Below are 6,470 nucleotides of genomic sequence, written 5' to 3' on the forward strand. Positions count from 1 at the left end.
GTATGACTTAAAGCAGTTATGACATGGTCTGATTTTCTCACCCAATAAAGGAATATTCAATATATCAGTCTACTCTTCATTTTATCAGAAACAGTTATCACAGCTCATATAATTTCTTTTTACACGCGTATGTAAGCAATGAGCCAAATTTAGTAATGCCAACATACTGAAGGAACAACATTTCTCTCTTATATATGATACACCTATATATGCACTGTCAAAGATACTTGTCTTTGAGTGAAGATTTAAGGTGATAAGACCTATAAATAACTGCAACTTGAATCTGTACTGAGGCTCAGTATTTGACACAGAGTTCATGTTCACTGCTGTAATAGCTAATAATGATTAATATAATAACTATAATATTGGCCATATTATATTTACATTACCAAAGTGATATGACTTTAGTCTCATGAACAACATTAGCTAATTGTTATTTACTAACTAATCTTAAATGACTGTTCAGTACAGAAATTAAGCCCAAAAATCATGTTTTACTGTCCTGTGGTCTCAACCTCAGATACTTATCAAATCACACAAAGCTCTTGTAGAAACAAACAAACAAATGAACAAAATATGTTTTCCTTCATTTCTGTCAAACAAAGTTGTATGACACGTTTCCAGCGGTTAGTATCATGGTTGCTAGGCAACCTGGGAAGCGCGACAGAGACTAGACCGTCCCATACAGACAAACTTGCCGTTTATTTTGCAAATCGAGCTCAACACTGCCCCTAGCGTCCTGGAGCACTTCCGTTGTGTTTTGGAATTTGCATGTGCTTTGGGGTTTGCATGTGTTTTGGAGTTTGCAAGTGTTTTGGAGTTTGCAAGTGTTTTGGAGTTTGCATGTGTTTTGGAGTTTGCAAGTGTTTTGGAGTTTGCAAGTGTTTTGGAGTTTGTACGTGCTTTGTCTCTAGGGGCCACCGTAGGATCCAAATGCAGGACTCGAACACAGAATTGTAACTCAAAACCTCAACTTCATTGCTGGAGAAAACAAATCATGAACTGAACACAAAAATACTGAACACGAAAACACACAAGTATAACCCGATGGTACGACGCAACACTGAGCAAGGGCAAACACAGGGCTAATATACACAGGGAAGTAATCAGGGAATGGAAAACAGGAGGGAGACACAGCTGGGAGAGATTGGGGCTAACGAGTCAGGGGATCAAAGCTGGACACACTGACATAAGACACAATCCTTCAAAATAAAACAGGAAACAATACACACTAAACTAAGACACGGACTGGACAGAGAGAGACAGACTAGACACTGAACTAAACCAGCAATAAACACGAGAACACAAAACCTAAGAACTAATCCCTAAACAAGAATAACTAAAACATGGATTATTATTAATAATAATAATAATCATCATCATCATCATCATCATCATCATCATCATCATCATCATCATAACCAACAAAAGCACCACAAGAGAATAAGAAAACAATCCATAATGCAAAAACACACCAAAACATAACAACTCAAAGTACTGGGTCAAACTGACCCAGAACCGTGACAGGGCTAAATTTAAAATTATTAAACTTACTTAAGACAATGTATATTCTTCTATGACAAAAAATACAAGTGTTCATTTAAGCAAATAAACAGAGCCGTAAGAGATGTTTTTCAAAAATTGTTTTCTTTATTTTTATTTGCCGCTAACAAATCTTTTTAAAAGATTTGTAGCTTTTGTAGTGCTCCCTACTATGTGAACCCCTCACCAGAATGTTGAACTTTTTTAGTTCAAGCAAATTAAACCTCAACAATCAAATGATCCCCTGTGAGCAAGCACTAGGCACGGTGGAAAGGAAAAACTCCCTTTTAACAGGAAGAAACCTTTGACAGAACCAGGCTCAGGAAGGGGCAGCCATCTGTCACGACTGGTTGGGGGTGAGAGGCAAAAGAAAAGAAAAATGAGAGCACGAGTTAGCTAAATGTTGCTCATGTTGTCTAACATGAACAACGTATGGTTTTCTGGACTGTGGATGAAAAGCAGTCCATCATTACTAGTCTTTAAAAGGGAACTAATCCATCACTAAGGTAGCAATATGGCTCAAGGAGGCTATAGGCAGAGTTAAAAAGGCAATCACTGTAAAGCATTGAAAAGCCCCAGTAAGCTGCAGGTATAATAAGGCCTACTGCGGCAACACCTAAACCTATTTTAAGTAGGCGTTTGGCACCATGACGCCATGAACCACTACTAGTCGGAACCACGTCAGGAGATGGTTCTGAGACAGGAGAATCAAGCTCTTAAGGTTGAAGACCAAGATTGTCCTGTGTCGGGACCACATCAGGAGATGGTTCTGAGACAGGAGAAACAAGCTCCTCAGGTTCAGGAGCAAGATTCTCCTGTGTCGGGTCCACATCAGGAGATGGTTCTGAGACAGGAGAAACAAGCCCCTCAAGTTCATGAGCAAGACTCTCCTGCTGCAGAGGTTCACCAGTGATGTTGTGAACAGCAGCTAATACTTTTTCTTCCTCCTCCCTTGTCAGCTCATCCTTAAGATTATTAATTATTTCTCTTTTCGTGTTAAGATGTTCATAAAGTTCATCTATGAGATCTTGTTTATGAACAAGTTTGAAATTCTGCTTTTTGACTTTTTCTTCCAGCAGAAATATTTGTAGTGTCAGACTTTCTGTTGTCTTTTCTTGATACTCAAGATTTTCTAAATGTTTCTTGAGATTTGTGTTCTCTGTTTTTAATTTTTTTATCTCAGCAGCAATGCTGCTGTTCTCTTTAAGGAGATATTCTTCTTTCTCTTGAAAGTCATGGTGCATCCTCTGAATTGTGCTTACCTGCTCCTGCATTTTAGCCTCCAGAGATTCCACCTGTGACTGCTTTTCATCCAGTGCCTGTCTCACCTGACGCTGAAGAGTACAAATTTCTCTTTTCAGCTCAACTGTGAGTTCTGTCTTCTGAAATATTTCCCTATGTTGTTTTTCTATTATCTCTTCTTTTTTTATTGTTTTATGGTGAGCTTCTCCCACTTGCTGCTCAAGTCTCTCTAAAGAGTCCTTGAGATCTGTGTTCTCTTTCTTTTGCTCGTTTCTCTCACTTTCAATCTGAGACAACTGAGCCTTCATGTTTTTAAGCTTATCTCTTGACTGATGGAAATGATCTTTATAATAATTCTTTTTGCACTTTAGGGTGCTCAACTCCAACTGGAGTTCTTGTATTTTCATTTGAAGCTCCATAGGGTCAGGTATTTCTCTCTCCATCAACCCATACAGTCTTTGTGATTCCTCTCGAATCTCTCTGTCAGACTGTGAATTATTAAATGTTTCGTGTGACATTTCTTTAAAGGTTTAATGCAAAGTGTCGACAAGAAAAAATGTTTGCTTAATTGTTTAAGTTTAAAAATAGTCCCTTTCTGAAAGGTTTCTGGTTTGCAAAACACAACTCGCTGTTTCCGAAAATGTTCCAAGTAAAACTGTGTTTGCGAAGGTGAAGAGGGGGTATTTAAGGACTTTTGTGGCCGCGAATTTGACGTCAGTGCTCTTTGAGCCTTTGATCCTTTGTTCGATCACAGGATCACAGGACAGCTGTGCGTAATTCTGCGCATGTTCAGAGAATGCCCATTGAGATGCACGGTTTTGTTTTGTTTTGTTTTGAATTTTTTTAAATACCCTGAAAACAGTGTTGCCAACTTAGCGATTTTGTCGCTATATTAGGGAGTTTTCTACGGTGGCCCCTAGAGACAAAGCACGTACAAACTCCAAAACACTTGCAAACTCCAAAACACATGCAAACTCCAAAACACATGCAAACTCCAAAACACTTGCAAACTCCAAAGCACATGCAAATTCCAAAACACAACGGAAGTGCTCCAGGACGCTAGGGGCAGTGTTGAGCTCGATTTGCAAAATAAACGGCAAGTTTGTCTGTATGGGACGGTCTAGTCTCTGTCGTGCTTCCCAGGTTGCCTAGCAACCATGATACTAACCGCTGGAAACGTGTCATACAACTTTGTTTGACAGAAATGAAGGAAAACATATTTTGTTCATTTGTTTGTTTGTTTCTACAAGAGCTTTGTGTGATTCGATAAGTATCTGAGGTTGAGACCACAGGACAGTAAAACATGATTTTTGGGCTTAATTTCTGTACTGAACAGTCATTTAAGATTAGTTAGTAAATAACAATTAGCTAATGTTGTTCATGAGACTAAAGTCATATCACTTTGGTAATGTAAATATAATATGGCCAATATTATAGTTATTATATTAATCATTATTAGCTATTACAGCAGTGAACATGAACTCTGTGTCAAATACTGAGCCTCAGTACAGATTCAAGTTGCAGTTATTTATAGGTCTTATCACCTTAAATCTTCACTCAAAGACAAGTATCTTTGACAGTGCATATATAGGTGTATCATATATAAGAGAGAAATGTTGTTCCTTCAGTATGTTGGCATTACTAAATTTGGCTCATTGCTTACATACGCGTGTAAAAAGAAATTATATGAGCTGTGATAACTGTTTCTGATAAAATGAAGAGTAGACTGATATATTGAATATTCCTTTATTGGGTGAGAAAATCAGACCATGTCATAACTGCTTTAAGTCATACAGAATAGATATCAGAGCCTTAAACAGGCTGACTTCTGCTAAATGGGTCAAACTGGGCAGAAAGTATCCAAACACATAACATCATTATAGAATATGATGTAACACTATAGATCAACTTACCTCAGAATATATAAAGCATATAAACAATTACAGCAATATGATGCAACAAACACAGCAGTACTACTAATCCAAAATACTCAAAGCTTCATAGAACTGAAACAAACATTTATTTTTAGGTCCATTCAGCTGCTGATACATACTTTAGGTTTCTGAATATTAAACGTGTTTCTTCCTTTCATAGTGTGTCACTTGAAGGCCCTGAGTACTTTCTCCCACACTGCAAACACTGGAATGATAAAATTATTTGAACATTACCTAATAAGACTGATTCAGGACAGACAATTAGTTATGTTAAACTTTCCTAGCAGTCCTTCACAAACAGGGAACAGTCTGTCTATTCTCTCCATCTGTCAGCTGCTGCTGGCTCTTCCTCCTCCTCTTCCTCACACACTGCTGAGTCCTGGTGGATCATCAGGGGTGCAAAGCCTCACAGATGATGTGCAGCAGTGAGTCCCTCAGTCTGTCCTCACTCTGGACACTTGCAGTTGTCACACATGGAAATCAAATGCGTGATAAGCTGCAGGATTCAAACACAAGTGTAACATAAATACATGTTCATACTTTTATTACACAATCAGAGAGAAAGAAAAAGAGAGAGAGTGCAGGACAGACAGACAGGTGACAGTCTCAGGTGTATACACTGCTACAAAACAGCACAAAAGAAGGAGGACTGTGTTATTACGAAACAAGAAGAGTTCCCAGATGGTACAGTGGACACATGTGTGACTCCTGTGATTAAAGCATCTTTCTTTCAGCTTAACGAGTGAACCGTCAGCTCGTTCAAACACACGTTAAACTCCATTTGGCTTGACACCACCGAACAGAGGCAGCAATATAACATAGCTAACATTAACAGTGCAGTGAATCCTGCTTGTGCTGTGATATTCAGTACTGCAAACGGAGCAGCATCACTGACTTTCAGCCTGTTGTGTTTGTGGATATATGACTGACTTTAATTATCCATAAAATCATCACATTCTCTGTAAGATTAAAGTCAAGTATTGAACGGCGTATATTTTGGAGTAAAGGCTTTAAAACCAAGTTAGTACAAACATCGCTAATGTCACATAACTTTCCCGACATGTGGCCAACAGTAATGTTTTAATGTTCTTCATTATAAAAAACATTTGCGCATAAATAAGTGACATAATATTCAGTACTTACTTCTGAAAGTTTACTCTTCAGCGGCTCCGCTTCAGCCGTTTTTTTCGGCAAAATTATCCACACCACAGCCGCGCTATGAAATCTGGGATATGTTGGGCCACGAAGGCTACAGCGACCCATCCTTAAAATTCAGGGAAATTAAGGACGCATTTGAGGGCCGCATTTCGAGCAGCCTTCGAATTGGGACAGCCTTCGTCGTGTCGCTGTGACGTAATCGGCCTTAAAATGCGGCCTTTAAGGCTGCAGACCCCAAATCCGGTCATTGGTACATCCTGGCTTGTGTAGTTACTAGGTAACAAAAGCTCACCACTGCCCCTAGCGTCCTGGAGCACTTCCGTTGTGTTTTGGAATTTGCATGTGCTTTGGGGTTTGCATGTGTTTTGGAGTTTGCAAGTGTTTTGGAGTTTGCAAGTGTTTTGGAGTTTGCATGTGTTTTGGAGTTTGCATGTGTTTTGGAGTTTGCAAGTGTTTTGGAGTTTGTATGTGCTTTGTCTCTAGGGGCCACCGTAGGATCCTCATCTCCGCCTGCCCGCACACATAGCCCTGACATTACCAGCATAGAAGCATTCACAGTCATTACACTGTTTGTACACCATATGTGAAAAAAAG

The 6,470-nt window shown here is 39.1% G+C and overlaps 1 pseudogene; it reads right to left on the reverse strand.

The window, feature by feature from the left end:
• Window positions 1-1,445: 1,445 nt before the first annotated feature.
• LOC148101918 (uncharacterized) lies at window positions 1,446-3,546 on the reverse strand (annotated as a pseudogene).
• Window positions 3,547-6,470: the final 2,924 nt, after the last annotated feature.

Source organism: Neolamprologus brichardi, chromosome 7 (genome assembly GCF_056152115.1).
Source record: "Neolamprologus brichardi isolate AB-2024 chromosome 7, ASM5615211v1, whole genome shotgun sequence".
NCBI classification, from domain to species: Eukaryota; Metazoa; Chordata; class Actinopteri; order Cichliformes; family Cichlidae; genus Neolamprologus; species Neolamprologus brichardi.